At 32.9% G+C, this 25,862-nt stretch overlaps 1 long non-coding RNA gene across 1 annotated transcript in view; it reads left to right on the top strand.

Annotated features, from left to right (window-relative positions):
* LOC145279870 (uncharacterized) overlaps positions 1–25,862 on the top strand; it is a 95,923-nt gene that overhangs the window by 34,451 nt on the left and 35,610 nt on the right. The gene's annotated exons all lie outside the window — the stretch shown is intronic.

The following is a 25,862-nucleotide window of genomic DNA, read 5'->3' as shown; positions in this document are numbered from 1 at the left end:
GCGAATGACAACAGCGCTATGTAGATCCATTTATTGGCTTGGACACCCGACTTGCAACGTTGCTAGCTGGTGTTAGGCGGGGCGTGCAGACACCAAGCGGAAGGATACGTTGTTAGCAGCGGCGACGACGACATTGGTCTACACCTGTGGATCTGAGTCCCAGACCACTTCCTCCCACACCTTCTTGGTGATCCACGGTTTATTCAGTTTTCCCGTCATTTTTAATTGTCATCACATAAAAGAATACAACAAGAATACAACGTGTTTATACTACTCTAGCTAGCAGGGTTAGCAAGCATAACACGGGTGGCCGGAAAACATAAAATAAGAGTTGAAAACATCGTTTTTTTTTTTTTTTATAAACCTGGCGTCGTGATAATCGAGATTGTTTCACTGAGAGCTGCAGCATGGTCATCTTCAAATATAGCTTCAATGAACATTTTTCATTCTAAGTAATCAAATTCGATTCCCTCCTGTGTTTTTTTTTTACACAGGAATCACCACTTATCAAGACCCGGAGGACACGCGAGGATAAGAGTGAATGGGTATGTAATTATAGCGTAGTAAACATAAGTAGTGGGAATTTTATAAATTGGATTACTTAGGGGGTCGGTTCATCAAGAACTTTTTTAAGTTGAACTTGAAGACAATCAGATTGTAGTCAGCCGGAAAGCAGACAAACGGAAGAGAGTTCCAAAGGCGTGCAGTTCTAAGAAAGAAGCTTTGTTCATGGAACCTACATTTAGGTTTAGGCACAGATAAAGAATGTGGAAAATTATTGATAGTGGTTTTGGATATACGAATATTTTTCGTGAAGTTTGGCGAGGGGGGGCCATAGATTGAAGCTCAGATGAGCACTTGCCATGAAAATAGCGATAAAGCAGATACAGGCTCGCAACGTCTCTTCTGTGGGAAAGAGGTTGCAGGGAAAAGAAAAGGGCATCCCCTACTAAGCTACAAAGTCTGTTTTGAACTCTATCAAGGCAGGATAAGCTGCTTCTAGCAACTCCTGCCCAGATGTGGCAACAGTACTCCATCGTCGGCCGTACCTGGCTTTGATATAGGCAGAGAATTGCATTAGGAGTGAAGTATCTACTGGAGCGGTAGATGGATCCCACGATTTTTCCAGCGACCTTGGCAATGGATTTGCTATACGTGTTCCATTTCAGATCGGGAGTAAAGGTCAAGCCCAGAAGCTTGTCAAAACATGAAACCTCCCCAAGACTAGAGCCATTTTCCGACTGATGCCAGATGGGCATCACAGCGTTGATGATGTAAAGATAGAAGCTTGGTTTTAGATGCATTAAAAGTAACCAGCCACTTCCTTCCCCATTGTACCACGTGCTCAAAAGAGAGAATCAAAGAGAACTTGGTCGTTTATGGTCTTTGATATGCTACCATAGATGGTTGTGTCGTCAGCATAAATGTCTACGAATGATGTAAGGATGTGATTTGGAAGATAATTAATGTAGATCAGGAAGAGAGTTAGGCCTAGGATGGATCCCTGAGTGACTCCAGCATTAATACTGAGAGCTTCTGATTTCTGCCTATTAACCACTACTCTTATTTTCAATGGCCTATAAATAAATATCACCATTTAACTGTCAATCGACCCACCCGATGAACTCTTATCATCGAGAAGACTTTTAGTCATGATGAGTGTTGAAGCATTAGAATACATGAAATAATATAATATAATATAATATAATATAGAACATTAACTCAAGTGCTCCAGAAATATATGTGTAATATAATTAATAGGAACATTCTGTCCACTAAAATAACATTAAATAAAAACGGAATCAAGAATCTTTAAATAAAAATAAATGGGAACAACTTGCATTGTTTAAGACAGAGATAAATGGGTAGATAAATAGATAGACACACACACACACACACACACACACACAGAAAGAAAAAAAGAAAGAAAGAGAGAGTTATATTACTTATTTGATTATAAAATCAGTTCCAATTTCTAATTACAACCCATCGTACCCCACCCCAGAAATTTTATGAATTCGTCATTACAAAGTTTATTAGCAACTAGAAAATTTAGTGACGACATAGACGATTAAGTATTTTTTATATTGTATTTTTATTACGAGACCCTTTGCGTGTATATATATATATATATATATATATATATATATATATATATATATATATATATATATATATATATGTAATTATTCAGGCTTCAGATGTTTAAAAGTAGGAACTGGTGAACTCAACGAGGATGTTAATAGTGCTCGATAACAAGAGAAAATATTTTTTTATTTATTCGACGGTAAACAGTTACATTTAGTCGCTACAAACAGCCATCTCATTGACTGAAACAGATGACTGTTTGTAGCGACCAAATGTAGCTGTTTACCTTCGAATATATATATATATATATATATAATCGCTGCAAACGATTTTGCCGATTTAAAATTTTCATCTTGAAAATAAGTGTTTTGAAAATCTTTATTAATAACAATAGCGATATTTTCTCTATAACTTAATTCCATCTGTCGACGAGCTTATGGATGCATTATTTGTAAAATTCTTTGGGTTTTGGTGTGAAATATGAATCTAACCCGAAGGAGCTAGGTCAGGAGAATATGTGGGATGAGGAGAGATTTCCAACCAAGTTCTCCAAGATCTTTTGTCATTAGTGCTGCATGAAGACGAGAATTATCATGATGGAAGATGACTCTCTTTCTGTTGACTAAAGAAGGTTGTTTTCGGGTTAACATAGGTGAGAATATTGCAGCAAATTTTAAATGAGGCTTTAATAATCTGAAAGAAAAAGTTATGAATAAATGTTTATGCTATGTTTAAGTAATAACAATATGCATAAAATAAATTACAATGGTTAAAATGTAGCAAACCGGTAAAACTGACATGTTATATATATATATATATATATATATATATATATATATATATATATATATATATATATATATATAGTGCCGGCAAAAAAAAAGTCCGCACTTGTAATATTTTCAAAAACTGCAAATTTAAGATGAATTTAATGTAACTCTTTAAACAACCTATATCTCATTTGATTTGCCTTTTATTGCTCTATAATTTACCTGTTCATATTTGACTCTTAATTGAAATATTATAGTGTTCACGTCAATTTTAAAAAAATAACTTCAAATTGAGGAGGCAAAAAGAAAGTCCGCAGCAACAAATTCGCTCCAGACTAGCTTAAGTTATCGCCCTTAAATCAGTTTAAAATATCCACCAACAAGCAACAAAGCATCTTTAATCGTAATTGTTGTTGTTGTTCCAGGTTATACAACGTAACATTTAGTCCATATGCCACGACTTTCTCTTAGTGATCGTCAGAAGTTCATTAATCTTTATCTTTCTGGTTTATCCAATCGGGAAATCGGCCGCAGATTGAAATGTGATGAGAAACGGTACGAAAGACTGTGTAAAAGCATCAAAACACCGCCAGTATTCGTGATGCCCTTAAATCTGGTCGTACTAGAGTTATTCCTTTCAGGGAAGACAATGCTATCAAGATCCACATCCCAAGAAACAGATTTGAAACAGCTCCCCAAATCCAACAACAGTGGAATTTTGTTAAAAATTGCTCTCTTTCTACTGTCAAGAACAGATTAAAGCAATTTGATTTGCGAGGATATGTTGTAAGACACAAGCCAATGATTTCTGTAAAGAACAGAAAGCGCCGTCTGGACTTCGCCAGATGCAATTAAGATCATGACTCTTCATATTGGTCAAAAGTGATTTTTAGCGACGAAAGCAAGTTCAATACGCTAGGCAGTGATGGTAGGCAGTACGTCCGTCGAAGGAAAGACGAAGAATTTAATTCTAGGTGCTCAGTTTTAACGCTGAAAGGTGGCGAAGGTTCAGTTTTGGCGTGGGGCATTAATAGTACCAATGTAGTTCGCTTGCAAGGTCGAATTAATTCGACCAAGTACATCCATATGTTGATTGAGCATTTTCTACCCTACTTTGGTCGGAATTTGGATGATAATCCCATCTTCATGAAGGATAATGCTCCTATTTACACAGCTGGCAATGTCAAGAGGTTCCTAGAAGAGCATGATATTCCGTGTTTGGATTGGTCTGCACAATATCCAGACCTCAATCCCATCGAAAACGTATTGTATTTCATCATACAACAGCTATGTAATGATAAAGTTTTAAATTTGGAAGAACTTTGGACAAAAATTAAAGAAAAGTGGGGTGCTCTTTTCCCGGAGTATTTCTGCAGTCTAATTCAAAGAATTCCCCAAAATATTGCAGGCTGTGAACTTGCAGAAGGGCTATGCTACTAAGCATTAACTAGTTCATTGGGTTCCTATTGTATTTGTGTTGCATTAATGTCCTAAAGTTACATTTAAATAACAATTTTCCATTATGCAGATTCTCATTTTCCTCCTCAATTTGAAGTTATTTTTTTAAATTGATGTGAACAATATAATACCTCAATTAAAAGTCAAATATAAACAGGTAAAATTACAGAAGAATAAAAGGCCAATCAAATGAGGTATAGTTTGTTTAAACAGTTACGTTAAAGTTAACTTAAATTTGCAGTTTTTGAAAAACTTACAAGTGCGTACTTTCTTTTTGCCGCTTGTATATATATATATATATATATATATATATATATATATATATATATATATATATATATATATACTTTTTTCGTACAAGCTATTTCGTCCTAAAATGGAGAGGCGGTTTGACATAACAATCATTTTCGAGTGTTATGTTGAACAGAGATGGCGGTAGTAAATCAAATCGGCAAAGAATCAATGCAGTCACGATCTCGAGTGTTGGGTAATTCTTAGTAACAAAGATGGCGGCGAAGAATCAATGCAGTGACCGTTCAGTCGTTTCAAGACAGAGATTGAGATTAAAGTTGGAGGCTTCTGATTGGTTGATTGTCATAACCGTATGTTATAAGTAAGATCGTAGGAATCATTGGGGTCGTCATTAGTAATCAAAAATATTTTAACATCGAGTTTAACAGAACTGGGACAGTAATTGAGTGAATTGAAATTGGAATAAGTCCCCAAATGACGTAAAATCCTGGTGAAAATGAACAAACGGTGCAGTTTTAGGCCTTATCATATGTAAATTTGGGTTCTGCATCAAGCAAAAAAAAAAAAAAGAAATGAGTAAGTTCATCATTTGCCATTTAACTCCCCAAATCCCCAAGGCCTTAACATATTTAAATTTGAGTTCAGCATTATACAACACTGCTAAATAGACATACACAGAAAATTTTGGACAAATATGGCAAAATAGTCACAAAAATAGTGTTTTTTTTAGCCCTAAAAGAGCCCCAGGGACACACCCAAGAGTAATCGCGAAGTATAGACAAACAAAATTATAAAGAAATCAGTTAGTTACAACTTTTCAGAAAGTTTTATAAAAATCCAAAGCATCAATTTTTTTAATAAGCAAAAAAAAAAAAAAAAAAATGTGTCAATTTTAGCCATTTTAAACCGAAAGGCACCCCGGAGGGGGGGACTGGAGTTTCCCCGGAAAATCCGGTCTGTTACCTTTTTTAATCATATCATGTTAATGTTTGTGCAAAATTTAAAAAAATTCCAAGGCTTAGTTATTGAGAAAAGTGCAGACAGACGAACGGAATATCGGACGAACGGACAAGGGTAAATTTACAGGTCCACTCTTCTTTTGTCGGGGGACCAAAAAAGTTTCCTCATAGAAATGTTACCATACTAAATGGCGTTTTAAAAGTAATTTCAGTAGACTGTAAGTCATCGAAGGACACATGGAGAACTATTTGAATCATTTCTGCAAAGACCTGCTGTGTAACCGATATAATTATAAGTAATAATCAGTTCTAAGCAAAAATCTTTTAAAGGTCAGAAGTTACACTGGCCAAAACATTGTGAAAATAACACCCGTGATGAGAACGGTAGTAAAATAATACAAATATTACAGATTATCGATACTTATCTAAAAAAAAGTTAGGAAACATAATGAACCATCACATGTTGATATACCCGCTTGGCAATACACACAACTCTACTCCATTAGTTATTCAGGGAGCGTTTCTTCAGTGTCACACACGATCGTCAAGTGGACAAAACCTTGACACAAATGTATACATTGCTCAATACACGCGCCTTGTGTTTGTCTTGCGGCAAATATAAAGTCAACTGTTCTCCGGTCTACTCTTAATTTTTCTTTACGATTCAAGGATAGCTACCGGAGAAATGAAACCCATGAGCTTGTTAAGTAAGGTTTTTAATCGTACCTTAGCAACAACTTCCAATAAAGAGATACTACGATAGTTACCATGTGTCGATTTGTCATCACTGTTCGCCTAGTATAAGAACAAGATACCATCGATCTAATCGTGGTCATATTTTAACTACTGATAATGAAGATGGTTATCGCATCCATTACATCCTTGCTTCTTCCAACCTTGAAAATTTTGCTCATCGTGATACGATATAGACCAGATGTTTTGTCTCTCCTTTTCTCTCTCTCCCTCTCTCTCTCTCTCTCTCTTTATATATATATATATATACATGTATATATATATATATAATTATAAAACTCAAATGACCTTGTAACGAGTGATGTAACCCACTTTCCGGTTTACGACATCCGGTTGCGCATTCGCGCATAAAGATTAACCCATAAAAACGTAAACAAATAAACACAAATCGCTTCTTTTGCAGATTTTGACCTGCGCACTGAAATATTAACGTTATTATTTCGAAATTATTATTTAACATGGGAAAAGGGGGGTATTTTGCACCTATTCTGTATTACAACTATACTGTCGCTATTTTCTTACAACTAAACAACTTTAACCCGTTGACAAACATAAGAACAATTGTAGTAAAGCCACTACTACTACTACTACTACTACTACTACTACTACTACTACTACTCCTCTCTATCCGCCCCTTTACCTTCCTCACTTCCTTCTTTTTATGTTTTGTTTACATTTCTAGATACAAAATAGTTGTGTGAGAACGGTGAATTTTTTTGACACATTTACTAATCTGTTTCAATATTAGTTTTATTTTATTTTATTTATTTAGGTTTTATTTTTTTTGCTTAAGGTTTTATTAATTATTTTTTTTTTTAGATTTTAAGTTTCTATAACTTGGTTGAAAGATTCCAATATGGGGTTTTCATTCTTATATTTCTCATCGGCAGGTTCATGTGCGTTTTTGCTGCTAAATGGCTTTCGTCGGCGTTCGATTTGTAGGAAAATCATGTTTAATTTTCGATTTTTGAGCGATTATTCGGAAAAATAGGTAACTTTATACGAATAGGAAGGATCATTTTTTTTTCATGTTTGAGTGATCCGTCCGTGATTTTTCATTTTAATACACTTTCGTAGAAATGTTTCTGTTATGTAAAAAAAAACTATTTCCTTTACGTCACAAGTGTCACGCTCATACATGAATTCCATAGCTAATAAAACATAATGACACAACGGGTCACGGGTAGTCTAGTCTAGTATATATATATATATATATATATATATATATATATATATATATATATATATATATATATATATATATATATATAAGGGTGCGGGACTAATAATTGTGAAATTATCAATCAAGTTTTCATGGGGGAAACATAAGAAAATCATGTTAATGTGTACAATCATTTCGGAAACGATATCATTTTATTCATTCGATATTTAAAAATAAAACAATCGAGAAATAAACAAAATATTTCTGGATATCTGGTTAGCAATTAGATTTAAAAAAAATGGTTACAAACATCAAGGATCTCTTTTAGATTAAAAAAAATATCCTTATCAAATACGTTTTGCGCACTTAGACGCAGTCTTACGGTTAAAAAAAAAGACAATATAAAAACAATCCCTTACAAAGGTTCACAAACTATATTGCTCCAATAAGCTGGTAAAAATTTGGTGTCTTCTCCCCCCTTAAATTTATGCTGATGAGGGAGACGATATGCAGAAATACTTTTTATTTCTCGATGGTTTTATTTGTAAATATGAAATGAATAAAAGGATACCGTTTCCGAAACGTTTCCTCCTATGAAACTTGATTGATAATTTCATAATTATTTATCCCTCACCTTTTTCTATTTATATAGCTCTAGGTAATTACACGTATATTTGCGGTTTATGAAAAAATTACACGTGCGGACTTTCTTTTGGTGGCACTGTATGTGTATCTATCGGAAGTTATATATATATATATATATATATATATATATATATATATATATAACTTCCGATAGATACACATACAGTCCCACCAAAAGAAAGTCCGCACGTGTAATTTTTTCATAAACCGCAAATTTAAGCTAAATTTAATGTAACTGTGCAAACAACCTATACCTCAGTTGATTCGCCTTTTTTTCCTCTATAATGTTACCTGTTTATATTTACTTTTAATTGAAGTATCATAGTGTTCACCTAAATTAATAAAAAATAACTTCAAATCGAGAAGGCAAAAGGAAACTACGCTCAATGGAAAATTGTTATTTAAACGTAACTTTAGAGCATTAATGCAACACAAATACAACAGGAACACAATGAACTAGTTATTATTTAGTAGCATAGCTCTTCTGCAATTTGACAGCCTGTAAATTTTGGGACATTATCTTGAATTAGTCTGCAGTAATATTCTGGTGAAAGGGATCCCACTTCTCTAATTTTTGTCCAAAGTTCTTCCAAATTTAAAACTTTATCATTACATAGCTGTTGCTTGATGCAATTTCATACGTTTTCGATAGAATTCAGGTTTGAAGATTGTGCAGGTTAATCCACTCATGGAATATCATGCTCTTCAAGGAATCTCTCGATATTGTCAGCTGTGTGAATGGGAGCATTATCCTGCACGAAGATGGGATTATTATCCAAATTCCGTGCAAAGTAGGGTATAAAATGCTTAGTCAACATATTAATTAAATTCCTTTCATCCGTTCTTAACTGTAGAAAGAGAGCACTTTTTAACAAGATTATACTGTTGGATTTAGCAAGCCGTTTCAAATCTGTTTCTGAGGCTGCAGATCTTGATAGTATAGTCTGCTTTGTAGGAAGTAACTATAGAAAGTCCAGATTTAAATGCATCACGAACATTGCTGGTGTTTTCGTGCTTTTGTACAGTCATTCGTACCGTTTTCCCATCACATTTCAATCTGCAACCGATTTCTCGATTGGTTAAACAAGAAAAATTGAGATTAATGAGCCTCTAACGATCACTAAGAGAAAGTCGAGACATAAACTAAATGTTATGTTGTATAACCTGGAACAACAACAATTACGTTTAGAGATGCTTTGTTGTCTAAAAGGAGGTTGTTAAAGCTGGTTTTACGCTCATTTGTTGCTGTGGAGTTTCTTTTTGCCTTCTCGATTTGAAGCTATTTTTTTAAATTAACATGATCACTAGGATACTTCAATTAAAAATCAGATATGAACAGGTAAAATGATAGAGGAATAAAAGGCAAATCAAATGAGGTATAGGTTGTTTAAACAGTTACATTAAGTTTAGCTTAAATTTGCAGTGTTTAAAAAAATGGCAAATGCGGACTTTCTTTTTGGCGAAACTGTATGTATAGGAATATATCCCATATCGTATTCCTCGAATTATTTCTTTTAAAAGCAAGCTCAATTAAATTGTTTTGTGGTATTCTTTACTTATTTTAAAACACGCGGACTAATATTATATACGAAAACTATAGCATGAATAAAAAGAACCTTTATAGATGATTCTGCATTTTATAATATATATCGCTGATTTTGATTATATATATATATATATATATATATATATATATATATATATATATATAAGCGAGATAAGACACTGAAAGAATTCCGATGAAAAATCCGGATGGATATTACTTGAAGTAATACTTTCAAGGTGATCCTAGACAAAAAGGAAAAGCTCAATATTTAAGAATAGAGCAATATATAAGTTTGGTGGTTAAATTTTAAATTCTGAAAAAAAAAAACAACAACATATATACGAATTAATTAGAATTAAGAATTTGTTGTTTGACAAAAGGAATATATAGAAGGGGTTATGTTAATTTCCTTAATCCATGGATTTTCAATAATGGCTCATATCATCAAAGGAAATGAAATGCGGTTAGCAAAATGTTTAGCTGTGAATGGACGCTTATTTTACTTTTCAGCACAATTATTGAAAATAGTTTGAGTCGTTGTGGATAATTATATGGAAGAATTATACGAAAAGAGAAGTTAATACAACCTGGGCAGTCAATTATCGGAAGGAGTACAATGTCCTTCGGGATTATAAATCCAGGTGAGCGGAAAATAGGTTCAGGGGAGAAGATAATATTCCCATATAGCAAAAGCGTATTGCCCCTTATTGATTTTTCGAATAGTATACGGGGCAGCCGTATTCGTTGGTGCGTTGAGTGTGTGTTGGTTGATGTAGTCCGAAAGCTTTCTCGGTGTTGACAAAGTATATCCGATGTTGGTGGGTATAACATTCCATTGTAATTATCCCCGTGAGTAATAGAATTTGAGCATTGCATTATGTATGCAATGGACCTCGAAACCAATAGTATGGGTAGCAAAATAGCAAAATAATCCGGGAGATGATATTTAGAACGGTGCGTTGGACGATTAGATTCTGGTGTGAGTCTCGGTAGAAAGATAGTTCGCTTTCTTGTTGATAGTGGGTGAAGGAAGCCTTTTAGATGAGGGAAAGAAGAGAGTGGGGTGAAGTAGAGAGGGTAAAGAGAGAGAGAGGAGGAGGGTTAAAATTGAGCGAGCATACAGGTGCTTAAAGGAATTTTTTCGGGGGTGGGTTGTATTTTAGTATTCTTTAAAAGGATTGACCTCTTGATTTTAAGAAACTATTTTCAATAATTGTGCTGAAAAGCAAAATAAGCGTCCATTCACATCTGAACATTTTGCTAACCACATTTCATTTCCTCTGGTGATATGAGTCATTATTGAAAATCCATGGATTAAGGAAATTAACAGAACCCCTTCTATATATTCCTTTTGTCAAACGATATATTCTTAATTCGAATATATGTGTCTATATATTGTTTTTTTCAGAATTTAAAATTTAACCACCAAACTTGTGTGTGTGTGTGTGTGCGTGTGTGCGCGCGCGTGTGCGAGGGGGTTTCGAAAAGTAAAACTACCTATTTAAAAAGTTGAAGAGCTACGAAGACGAGAGTAGTACTATTAAAGCGAACCATCTTTTGTGCTCTAGATTTTTTCTTTTACAGCTGACACATCTCTGACGTCCATGTCAGCGATTCATGCCAGCGATTCATGCCAGCGTCAATGAACTTTCTAAAAAAAAAAGACATAGCCTTATGTCGACATATTGTCAGACGAACCTTAATCTTTCGACAGACTTATGATAATTGACGCTGTTGCAATAAATTCGCAAATATCGTTAAATGAATGAGAAATACTCTACAATACGTATCGATTGTATTTGCCTAATAATATGCGCTAAGCAATTCCCAGCAACATGAAAACATATTTCCTATCGCATTGGACCCAGTCAAGAGCTAACGTAATTCCGGTTTACATTTTTACTAATTTGTTGAATAGATATCGAATAGAGTCAAGAGTGGACTGTTACGTACTAGTAGATTGATTTACTCCCATCAATGAACAGGGTTGTTTTTATTTGCTGATGTTTACTGTAGACAATTAGGATTTATTTTGTTTTCGATCAATTAATATACAAGATACAATAAAATATTCCCAGTAGACGTTGGTGCCAGTTGTAGTATGTCTGAATGTGAGAGTGAAAACTTCCCCAACTTTCTGTAATCATCACCAATTTGAAAAAAGAAATATTAAATATCAAAATGAAAGAAAGCGAGCTGAACTAAAATGTTGGTTTCTAACAACATAGACAAATATATGACAGAAATCATGAAATGAAAAGGTATGTGGGTTTTGTTATTGAAGCTATCGAACACCAATGGAGGGAAGAGGAACTTTTATTTTGTGTGTAAGATTACTATTCTATATCATCGGGAAACAAACATCTTACGGGTGCATTTCTCAGTGTACGTCGAGGGTAGTTGTTATAGAATTGAATGTGATTGCGAGGAATCCTCCAACTTCCTATATGTATGAAAAGAAAATATCGAGCAGGACTAAATATTTGAAAAAAAAAATCGAAAAAAAAAAACAACAAAATTTTGTTTTCGAACAACATGAATCAATATGTGACAAAAAACCACTAAGTTAATAGATTTGTGTGTGCGCTTTGTTATCATACCAAATACCAGAGGAGTAACTTTACGTGTAAGATTAATCTTTGGGTATCATAGCGAAACAAACGCCTTTCAGGAGTACTTCGATCGAAGTAGTAGTAGATCTGAATATGGGAATAAAAACTCGTTCGATATTTTGTATTCATAACAAATTCAGAAAATACCGAGAACTGAATATACAAATGATGAAAGCGAGTCAAACTAAAATTTGGATTCCTAGCAACGTAGCCCAATATATAGCAGAAAGAGCAAAATTAAATCATTCATGATAGTAGCCTTCTTTACCGATGCTAGTGTAAAATCCATGTAGAGGGACTGACTTTACTTTATATATCAGATTAGTTATTTGTATATTATGGCGATACAAACAAAAACCAATGAACAATAAAGATGCTTAGAGGAAAGACCAATGACCGTAAAAATAAGAATAAAATAATGTATAAAAACAAAAAAAGGAAACCTAAATAGACAAGATTAAAAAAAAAAATTGAAAACAACAAACTAAACAAATAAAACGTGCGTGTGCGAACAAGTGACGTTGCTTTATTGGTTGCCGCAGATTTTGTGAGGTGGATGAATAGTGTTTGGGTCTATTACATAAATGTCATTAATACTTCCTCACCAGCAATTTTTGAAATAATAGAATAGACTAGACTACTAGAGGGGATGACACTCTCAGCATGAAATAGCACCAGTTACTTACAGAAGCAAGTTCCAAACATATTTTCAAACAAAAGAAACTTGTATTTCAAAGTATTGGAAAGCTTCTATGACTGACCTTCCCCCCAGACCTGAAATGGAAGACTCAAATATGTTTCTCAGGTTGCTTGCAAAAATAGATAATGTTTATATTCCAGAAACCCTTCACTGCTGACGCAATCTTATACCTGCATAAGAGACAGATGCATTACACAATGGAGTAATGTTGTCATATCTGGAGGGGCGTTGAGCGCACTATTTTCTCTTTTAATAAAGTACAAAATTGACTTCACAGTTCCTACTGTCTTTTACACAGAAGAGGTGATGATAGTCTCTCTGTACTTTATCGTTATGATCATAGTATGTACTCAACTAAGCTCCAATCCCTCGTGCCCTTGCAAAACAATCACAGCAAAAACATTTAGATTTAACCTCAACAAAAAACTTTTCGTTCGCCTTTACAAAAAACTCAGAGAAACTGCTATGAACATATAACATCCCATTCTGTCCAAGAAGGTACCTCGAATCTGCTTCTCAACTGCCTACAGCATGTTCGCGTTCAAGTCTAACATGAATAAATACTTGTTAAGTTGTCCTGTCTTATAATCAATTTCTTTTAAGTAATAGTCTGCTCACACCAATCTTTATTTATTTGTGAAGGTGATCGTCGCCCCAATGACGATCTCTTTGACCCTGATTTAATTCGTCAGTGATAAAATGAAATGAGTGAAACATGGTGGGCAAGTCATGCATGCCTGAAATTTATTTGTATTAATTATGGTTGGATTACAGAAAACATAGTGAAGTTTATTAATGATTTTATGGAGTTATTTTTGTGAGTGAATCTGCAATAGAAATATTCATAATAGTGACAACCAGTTGGGACATTTAATATGCACAATAGATCTAAGAGAATTTAAAACATTATTATGGTAAAATAGTGCGAAAATAGTGATTTTTTAAAAACTTATTGGTCAACATTTATAAAAGCCTAGAGCCACTACTACAGTACCAGTGTAGTAGTGGTTTGTTCATTTAAAGACGCACTGGTCTCTTCTTTCTGGTGTACTATGTTCCCTCTTCCTTTTTAGATCACCACATATTCTATATAGTCATGGCATGGCAAATGTTTGGCTCCCAGACGCTAGTTCAACATAAAACGAGAACCTTTCTAATTAGTTTAATGATTCAACAACAGTGAACTCTGATCAATTACTATTGGCTGAGTTCGCCAGTGTGATGTTAGTGAGAGCTGTTATTTGATCAGTAATTAACTTTAGAATGATTTTGAAATTATATAAAAACAGACTGAGGTTTTGTCAACGGAAGAACAGCAAGGAATTCGAACAGGAGAACACATGAACTCTCGTTCATTTCAGGGAAACTGTTAGTAACTTATTAGTAGGGTTAAGACAACAGCATATTCTTTTCATGGTTTGACTCTCGAGAGTGTATCCGTTGATATCTTATATGCTTTTATATAGAGTGATCGGCTAATTAACTGTGTGTAACTGTGTCCGATATATACTCGAGAGTCAAAAGAATGAAAAGAATATGCTGTTGTCATAACCCTACTTAATGATTACTAGCAGTGAATACTTTAAAAACCAAACTTTTATCTTTTCACAACCTGCCCTCTGATTGCCACTCGGCTCTAGCTGAAATGAATGGCTCTCGTCTTGAGTAAGTGCCCTTTAAGAAACTTCTGGAACTGACCTTCACTCCTCACCTGAAATGAAAGTCTTGCATTAAACCCGTTGGCAAAACCATTGTAAAAAAGTTGAATTATTTTACCGCTCCAGAAAGTATCTCTCTCCCGATAAAAATCATTACCTATACATGTTTTAAAATACATGTCCTAAAATGGAATAATGCTGCCACATCTTAGGAGGAGCTGCTAAACCTTGACAGGGTAAAAAACAGTCTTCAAATTCTAGTGGGTGATACCCTTTTTTGGTTCTCTATTTTCTCTTTTTCACAGACGTGTCTTTGTAAGTCTATCTTTTCCCTATCGTTAGTTTAATGGATTAGAGCTCAGTCAAGCAGGTGCTAGTCTATGAATATACAACAACTCTAAATAACTCTTCTTACTCTTTATCATTGCCTAAAACTACAGGAAAATTAAGCATGGCCAAGGTTTCTTTTCTAGACCCGTTCGTCTGTGGAATACAATATCACGGGGCTGCTTCCCAGCTGATTATAATACGGTCATTTTCAAATCTAATGTAAATAAGTGTGTTGTATCGTTCTCTTAAATCAAACCCTACCCAAGTTCCACCATTGCTGATCGTGACGGTGTTGTCTACCCGACACATTACCCCTTAGTCTCGAGTGGACCTTGGACCTTGATAAGTGGCGAGCGCCTAGTAAAAAGGTTCAATTTTAGTAAATTTCCCCTGAAGAAAATAATATTATAACTCACACTAATCAGAGGAATAACGCTAAAGTCAAAATGCATCATAACATATTTATACTACTTTACACCATATAAACAAAAATAAAGCTTCACTTGTGTTCAGACTTATAATCATATAAATACGTAGATTTTATTCGCATTTTCCATGTAGAAATTGCAAGGATAATTTCTGATGACCTAAAGAAAAAAAAAACACCAACCGATATTTTTTATTTAGAGTAGAGAAAACTACGTCACTAATTTAATTATTCACAATAATTTATTAATATAATCGAATTATTTACAATAAATTATTATTATGCATAAGTAATCATTAATATAATTTAAATATTCATAATTTATTATAGTTATTTACAATTAATTATAAATATAATTTCTGTTAATCCAAAGACAAAATAAACACCCACATGTTTCGCAAAAACAGAAATATGTTTGCTTATATATTAAGTCTGCTGTACAATTGGTGAACCAAATAAGCTAGGATTTTGATTACTGTCCTCAACAAATCTCCCTTTCACTGTAGAGATACTTGGATGCCAGAAGGTTGTCAACTCTAATAGTTTCTCTCTTCGAACCACTTACCCTTGGAATTCCCTACCTGTTTCACGTCTTTCTGACTGTTCCAATGTGCATAAATTTAAATGTAATATAAACAAAATCTTGTTGCCCAACTCCTTACTCAAGTTTTCCTTATAAATCTGACACCTATCACAGTAGCAATATGCTTTGTCTGGGTTGAAAAAAAACAAACAAACAGAACCCCCCCCCCAATAAACAAACAAACAAAAAAACAAACAAAAAAAAAAAACAATTAGCTGATCGCTGGTTAAATGGCACTTGTTATTCTTTGCTTGGATTTGCATTTAAGACGAAGAATCAATCCTCTTCAAACGGAATAAGTTACGACTTCTGATGCCTTACCACGCCAATTTCTTGTTCGTGATTTATCTTTACATCTGTTTGATGATTTGCATACATTTTATTACTTCATTCGTTGCCGCGTCCTTTGATCCTGTCGAGTTGCAAGACGACGAATAACGTTCTGGCCTAAGTTGATTGCCGACTTCAATCAAAAAGAGAAAATAACGTCAAAAAGAGAAAACAACTCAGTTGCTGGAAGCAGTTTCTTTCACGCTGTGCTTTTGCATTAACAAGTTTCTTCTTTTAGCCAACCTCTTTATTATATCCATTTCTTGTGATTTGTATTAGTATTCCATGTATTATCTATATTAATACCGTACTACCTGTAACGCACATACGTGTGTCGCAGTTTCTAGATGATATATTATTCGATAGGAAGATCCTATTTATTAAAAAGGCGGATAGAAGCTGATAGCATACTATGGACATTAAATTAATTTTTATTAGCGTAACATATGTTATCTTTTATCATCTTTTTTTTTTATAAATAGGACCTTCCGATCACCGAAGACGCAATGTAAAAAAAAAAAAAAACAAAAAAAAAACAAACAAAAAAAAACAAAAAAAACAAAAACAAAATAAAAAGCAAAAAAAAAAAAGAAAAAAAAAAAGCAAAAAAAAAAAAGAAAAAAAAATGATGTCGCTTTTGGGCCGTACGTGAAACTAAAATATACCTTCTTGATTTTTTGGTTATCATCCAAGGGTAGTATCTGTTCTGCCTAAAAATGGTATAATGATATCGTTGGGTTTCATACAATGGAAATATGTCACAGACTCCTATATGAAAATCTGGGGAGATTGTTGTCACTCAGGCTCCAGAGAACATCACATGCTGTTCTTCAAGTTAAATCTTTGATGATAACCTTTGCAGATGAATTTGCATGACCGTAACTGTCATTTACTACTGAGTTCTCGTTGGCAGCGACCATTGATCTTCATTGGAGTTGGGGTGGCAATAAGCCTCACCAAGGTCCCAGTCCTCTTTGCACTTTTCCAGCGGAGGTCTGCTTTATGCATTATTTCCTCGGTATTTCCCTCCTCCTCGACCTTTAATTATTAAAAAAATCCTTTTATATTATCCTTTAAGACTGTTGAAACGTATGAGTCCCCCCCCAGTATACTTTTATTTCTTTTTAGGAGATAAACTACGCTGGGTTAGGTCATAAAAACAAATATTGTTTTTTAAATATGTAAATTGATCAAGTGGTTTTGTTTTTTTTTACATTAAAAAAAACATTTGCTTTATTTTGTTTGAAAAAAAAAATCAAACTTGCAAGGAAAAATACAAATTAAATAATCGTAAATAAATAATTTGTGACGCGAAAAACATAGTTAAAAAAAAAATCAAGTTCTAGTTTTATTCACTCACAACTTAGCTAAAGAAAATATTTTAAAAAAATATGTAGGTGCACTTGAACAATCAACACCCACCTCCTTACAATGTTTCCTGTTCGTCTTTTTTTTTAAAAACTATTTCTGCAGATTATTGGACACTAAACTACCAGATTATAAAAAAATTGAAAAGGGGGGTTTAGCTTTACACATAACGTTCTAGTAAATCGATTCCCCATTTTCAGAACCGATTCAAAGCCCCGATTTGACGTTGGCTCCTTCAGCCCCCTCCTCCGCCATAATATTATTCTTTTCTTTTCTTTTATTTTTGCGGCTTTTCACTTTGAGAAAAGTTCCGTCTGACCTTTCCTCTGTCATTATTTATTTATTTATTTACGACTTTTCAAATCTTTTGTATGATGCTTAGTAATGCTAATTCCACCCATTTTTATGTGAGTGGGTTTAACTTAAAATTATAATTTAATTTTTTTTGTTTTGTTTTTATGTGGTGTTTCTTTGAATTTTACCTCTAACACTTTCTATATGTCCAGCTTACGCCTGTGCTTCGTGTGTATTAGTCTCCGCATTCAAAAATTCTCCTTAATGTTTCAGTTGTTTTCATTATTCTTATTCGTTGTATCTTCTCAGCCATACTTCTAATTCCATTTTCTCCTAATATGTTTTCGAAGTTTTTTGGAACCTATTCCCAGTGCTCCTACTATTGTTGGTGTTATCTTAACTTTCTCCATCTGCCATATCACCTTCAAGTTCCGTGTATTTGCACCGCTTCTCATTGTATTATTATTATTATTATTATTATTATTATTATTATTATTATTATTATTATTATTGTTATTGTTGTTGTTGTTGTTGTTGTTATTATTATTATTATTATTATTATTGTTATTGTTATTGTTGTTGTTGTTGTTGTTATTGTTGTTATTGTTATTGTTGTTGTTGTTGTTATTATTATTATTATTATTATAATTATTATTATTATTATTATTATTATTATCATTATTATGATCATCATCATCATCATCGTCGTCGTCGTCGTCGTCGTCGTCGTTATTATTATTATTATTATTATTATTTATTTATTTTTATTTATTTTTTTTTTTTTACTTACTTACTTACTTACTTACGTACGAGGACTTCTAACACAGTATTATCACCAGTGCTTGCTCACTGATAATAAACGCTGGTGCTCCCTTGACTTTTATTGACTAGTCTCTCCATATTTTCAGTACTTACCACCTTTAAATATTGTCAATGACTGCATTATTACAGTAGTCGCTTACCATTGACTTCTAACGGGTACCGATTATTGGGCTTGATGGCAAGAGCCTCCCCAAGGTTCCAGTACTCTATATATCCTTCCAGTTATGGTCTGGTTTGTGATCTATTCCGGTCTTCTCAGCCTCACTGATCCTTTACAACTATCTTATGTGGCATCAGCCGAGGTTAGCGCTATTTTTGTGGGGGTCAGTTCATAATATTTTAGGGACAGTTTCAGTTCCCTCAGGTTCACGTAGTGTTCTTTCCATGTTTTTATTTTATTTCTGTCGCAATTTTGAACGTGGTTTGTTAGTGTTCACAGTTTATGTGAATTAGTCTCAGTATTTAAATATTTCAGTTGTTTTCATCATTGCCATGCTTTGTATTGTAACTCTACCGCCCGCACAGACTATTATTCATAATCACAATGGTTACAAATAAAATGCCATCACTAACCATGGGATCACACATATAACATCATCTAGTCTTAGAACCCTTAAATATATTTACACACTGGTCAGTAGAGCCACGCATATCACGTCATTTTAAGCCCCGAGACGCATAAAACGTGTAGATCACTAAGTCAAATAGCAGCATAATTTTCACTCCAATAGGTTTTCTGCGATACTAGATCATTATCTTCGCTCTCCGTGACGCCCCAATATTGGTCGTTCAGTCGTTGGTCGTAGCTTGTGGGTTCCTCTCTCACAAAAGGTTCAACTGGAAACCCGCGTCGCTGAAAAGGTCTGGTTTGCTGATATGTTACTCTTTTACCGTTGCTGGTTCACGAGGTCGATTCTCTGCTAGTGGTTATCGGAGTGATATCTGTGAAAAAAACAAACAAGACAAAGTAAATAATAAATAGCAAGTCAGGTAATCGTTTTCATATCAAAAATATTTATTTGCGTAAATATTCTATCATATATATATATATATATATATATATATATATATATATATATATATATATATATATATATATAGTGGTGTCTTCCTTCAGTCTTAACAGACTATGGATACCCACAGTAAGGTTGCCAGCGCGTAAAATTTGTGTGGCAAGAGGTGCACAGTCTACAACCACGCCTCTCCTGAGTGAACATTGTTAAATACCAGTGACAAGTTGAGGTAAAGAACGACTGAAAATAATGTCGAGATAAGCGAAAAGCACATACAGGTACCTAGATTTCTCAAATGGTCACCCATCTGGTACTAGCTAGGCTCAACGTTGCTTAATTTCGGTGATCTGGCGAGAACCGGTGTATCCACGTGATTATGCTGTAAATTCTCTCTCTCTCTCTCTCTCTCTCTCTCTCTCTCTCTATATATATATATATATATATATATATATATATATATATATAAATACTATATATATAAATACTATATATATGTATACTATATATATATAAATACTATATATATGTATAAATACTATATATATACTATATATATATAAATACTATATATATATATATAAATACTATATATATATATAAATACCATATATATATAAATACTATATATATATATAAATACTATATATATATATAAATACTATATATATATACAAATACTATATATATATATATAAATACTATACATATATAAGTACTATATATATATAAATACTATATATGTATATAAATACTATATATATATATAAATACTATATATATATAAATACTATATATATAAATACTATATATATATAAATTCTATATATATACTATATATATATATATATAAATACTATATATATACTATATGCATATATACTATATATATACTATACATATATATATAGTATATATATAGTATATATATAATATATATACTATATATAATATACATATACTTTATACTATATATATACAATGTCAGCTTCTTTAAGAAACTCGTTTCTTATCATTGAGCACTTTCAGTTGAATTAAATCGGTCAATTTAGTTCTTATGAATAGATCATCATATAATGATTAGATCACTCTGACTGACATAAAAAAACATAATATGTTTAATTTCAACGATATTTCAAACGGTTAACGGTAGCCGAATGAATATATTCCTTGCTAATCAAACCAGAGATGACTTGTGTCGTGGGGTTCGAATCTATCAATCGATCAATCTGCACTGAAGATTCCCGAAAGGATAAAACACCGGTGTCTGTAGGTATTTAATTATTATAATATATATATATATATATATATATATAGTAAACGACTGATGATCCTTTTAAGAACATCGGTATTCTTGATTAACTGACTTACTGACAAATAATATACCGACAAAGGACATTTTCTTTAAAGGTTTTAAAGAAACTTCCAAGACTATATATATATATATATATATATATATATATATATATATATATATATATATATATATATATATATATTACTACTTTATTTAATCACATAAATTAATATACGAAAGTACAATTTTATGCGTAAACTTTAAGTATTTATTTCAACAGTGCTCAATACATAGGTAGAAATAGTTAGTAAGTTATAAAAATATATATGCCACAAATTTTTATTACTTACTATATATATCTATAATATAAAGCTGAACGTCTGTGTGTGTGTGTGTGTGTGTGTGCGTGCGCGCGTGTGTATCTGGTCACGAATAAGCTCCTATATGGTTGACTATTTTTAAAAACTGATTACATATAATGATAGAAGATTTATCGAGGATGAGGAATGGGTATGTTTGATCTGGCAGAACGGTGGTTCATAACAATTGTGGGGTCTGCGCACGCGCCTGGCTCCCAAAGTATGGAAATAGAAAATGAAAAAAAAAAAAAAGTTTACAAGGGTTTTTGATATAGATGTACATAAAAATACTTTGATAAGTATGTTTCAACTTAAATAGAGATGGTATAATAAAATTGTGGGGTCTGCGTTCGCGCCTGTACTCCATAAAAATATGGCATAAACTTTAACAAAGACTTTTCATATCTATTTGCGTAAGTATACTTTGATAATTATGTTTCAGTTTGAAGAAATATGTATAATAAAATTATTGAGTGTTCGTTCGCGCCTGACCTCCATAGAATGTAAATATGTCGCAAAGTTTAACAAGGTTTTTTAAAAGGGGTTAGGGTCCGCAATAACACTTTAACTTTAATATTAATTCACGTTAGCTTTTATTTATGTTTTTGAGTTGAATCATATTGTGTCGAATAAATTCACCTCATAAATTCACGTTCTTATTAAAGTGAAAGGCAAAAAAAAAAAAAAAAAAAAATCGGAACTTTAGACAATTTTCGACACAAATTTTGCATGACTCTGTTTTTTTCCTTCTCCACTTGCACGTGACACTCTTTCGAAAATAGATAAATAACAACAAATAAGAACGTTACTTGTTATCGTGTCAAAAGAAGGAAAAAATCCTGCTCACCTGATTACGTGTCTTTGTAAAAACATTTATATAACCTTTTTATTTTTATTTATATATCTGTTTATGCTTTTTTTGTCAGTATACTAGAAGGAATTCAGTTGATTACAGCCATTTCTGCGTGTTCTTTCCATTACAATAGTACAACCCTGAGTCCGACGGCGCAATACTACACCGTTCAATACTGTAAAACTAAAACGAAGCTGTTCTGCTTGAAAAGGACGCCATTTCCTTCTTATTCATATTTATATCGATTCTTTGCTTTAAAAAACTAAAGTAATTACGTGTTTACTTTTTTGATATCCCATTTTGCTGTTTCGGATTATTTTACTAAAGTAAGTAAAGCTTCATTATTTTTCAAAACTGTTTTTGTTTCTTTGTTTTTCGATATTTCCTCGATATTATTTCGTAAGAGTGTTTAGCAGAAAAGCCAGCAATTGACTACCCGAAAAAATAAATATACAAGAAATAAATGTTACCATAGTCAATAAAAGTTCAGTTCATGTTTTTTTTTGTTTTTAAGTAGGTTTTAATGCTCTTTACTTGAAATAATTTCAGCGAACCGAAATTAAAACGAAATTTGAGGCGATAACTACTTAAATGAATTTTTATATAAACTACACATGCCATAATCGAATATTCCTCAATCACAAAATAACGGAAAACATTGAAATATGTTTATAAATATCCCTTACGTTGACGAAACTCTCTTAAATTGTTAACACAGAATGCTCATCTGCCCCTCCTTCAAATTGAAAACAGGGCTCTCCATTTCAAAGTCGCCGCCATTTTGATTTTTTAAAACGGTTCGTGAATAAAAACATTTTTTTTGTTACAAACTACTTAAAAATACAAACCAAATGAACTGTCCTACCATAAAAGTAACTTTTATTGACTATGGTAACATTTATTTATTGTATATATATATATATATATATATATATATATATATATATATATATATATATATATATATAACATTTTCTTTTTGGAAGGAAACAACATTTTGTTGTTCACTCTTGGCTACGAATGGAAACAAAGTTGATATAAAAAATATATTTTCGCGAAAATTATCTTTACTTTCATCATATTTTTCTTAGGATAAACTTTTTGAGTATCAAAACCTATCTTTTTACAATCCCCTCTTTTTCATAACCTATCATACTTTCATCAATCACAGTCTGTAGGCTGTTTTGAACCCAATCAACGACAGGTACTTCTGCTGGTATATATATATATATATATATATATATATATATATATATATATATATATATATATATATATATATATTCCGTATAAAAATGAATATTTATATTTTTTAATTTCAGAAAATTATTTCTGGATTTGCTTTTGTTTTTCACTCAACGTTTCTTTCTACGTTATCTGAGTAAAATTTGGTTAATGTAAGACCGACACTGGCATGATTACGAAAGCATGCTTTTATCGTCCCAGAAACTCCGCTTTTATTGACGTATCGTTTGCCTTTCTCTCTGCAATTACTATATCTGCCTCCAAGACTTCGGTGTATGTTATTTTCCTTTTTCGTTCTGTTCGTAATCATATGTTATTTGCTTTTTTCTTTTCAAAATCACTTTATCCTAACTCTTCCCCTTTTTCTTCCATATGGAGTGTTGCTTTTTGTTCATAATTTCATTTCCCATTGTTAGAGAAATGTTAATTTAAACTATGAGAATCTATCTTCTAATAAACCGTCAATCACACCCGAAATTGACTCGTGTGACCCCCCTTTGTTTGACCAGTTGGAGTTTTTTCCCAAATCACGTATGAGTATTAAAAGTTTGCCTATTTCTATTCACAGTGTTAAATGACTCATAAGAATTTACCAACAGTTTGCCTGGAACGCACAATATCGACACACTATAGCCTCAGTGTTCTATTTGATTTCAATTTCTTCTACTATTTTCCAGATTTTTCGCACATGTTCTTACTGTTCATTCGATTATTCGAATTGATTTTCTTCATGTATTAAATTCATTTCAGTTATTTAGCAAGTTAAGAGTATTTGTTTCGTTTTTTTTTTTTTATCTTAACTTTGCAGTACGTTGGGACCGCAAAATTTAATATTTTTTTTCATTTTTGTTAACTATTATGACATCCGGTCTCTTTGCTTGGATGAGTTTATGTCTTAATGTCTCAGAATATTATGTGATTTTCGCTTCCCGGTACTATCTCTGGTTTGTGCTTGTATCGTTTTTGTGTCTGTTCAAAATGATATTATTTTCATAGTTCTCAATGTACTCATTTCCTCTACTGTTGTATCAGTTGTATTCTTTTTAGGCTAGTTTGCTACATTCACTTATTATGCGCTTTATCGTTTAGTCTCTTTGTTCACAGTCTACATTACTGTTTACCTAAGTTTAATTTATTGTAGCTTTAATGTAGTTAGTTCCAATCGCGTTGTTCTATGCAGCTGTCACTATGCCTTTCCGTTGTTTTTCTGTTCAGGTATCCTTGTCTGGATTTGGTAGTCATTCACAAGGTCTTAAATATCAAATCATAGCCTTGGAACAAGAACGTGATTCAGAATGAGAATGAGAAATATAGAAATTACGCTCCGTTGACCTTGGAAGTAAGGCGTATGCACGGAGTTAAAACCAAAGCAGTCCCAATTCTTCTTTTTCTCATTATTATAATTTATTTATTTTTCTGTTATTTCACCCTATACAAGACAGTGTCAGTTGGACGGAAGAGCTACTATTTGAGATCAGATCTACAAGGATATTGTGTAGGGAGTTGAGCAGAGAGATATCTATTTGCATTGCATTTGGACTTCTGGATGCTAGTACATCTTGGGAAACAAGGACCCAAGAGAGAATTCTAAAGTATATCAGTTTTTTGGGGGAAATTATAGAATATAAGGCTTTCCGGCATCCATAGATCTCTACAGTGTAGAAGTGTGATCTTTCTCCTTGTTGAGTTAGTCGGTGTTATTTACGTCGAGGGAATAGAAGTGTTTTCAGTTCGTCGGAGCACAGTCCATTGAAATACTTGTAAAACAGGCCCAAGGATACAACATTTCGGCAATGGGACAGAGGTTGGAGTGTGGTTGATAGTTTAGACCGTATTAGACCGAAGACCCTGTTTTTCACCTGTCTAAGAGCAAGAAACAAGTGGCAGATGCACCAGCCCAAATGCAGCAACAATACTCCATGCATGCGAATGGTGACGTTTTAGATGTGTAGGATGATCCCAGGTGTGAGAAATTATGACATCTCTTAATACAAGCTTTTATGCAATTCTGGTCCATATATTTTTTTTGTATAAATGATTACAAAATAATCAATAGATAAACAAGGGGATACTTCATTCTAATGACATTGTCTCAATTTTATGTATAAACTATTAAAGGATATTTAGCAAAAGAGCTAATATAAAAAGATCGATCTATTGCGGTTGCCAACGAGAATCAATTGTCCGTTTTCATCATCTTGTTAAGTCGGCGCCCTGAACTCAGCGACAGTGGAGACTCTGGTGTGCCGTTATTAGCGAGTGCACTGAACAAATTTTATGTTCCAAAGACTTTCCTTACTCCGAAGTCGTTAAGCTAGGAAATAGATATTTAGGATCTAAT

The sequence above is a fragment of the Euprymna scolopes genome, chromosome 7, assembly GCF_053919585.1.
Source record: "Euprymna scolopes isolate OS-2025 chromosome 7, ASM5391958v1, whole genome shotgun sequence".
NCBI lineage: Eukaryota > Metazoa > Mollusca > Cephalopoda > Sepiida > Sepiolidae > Euprymna > Euprymna scolopes.
Note: the sequence above shows the minus strand (reverse complement) of the source record. Positions and strands in the feature narration are given on the sequence as shown.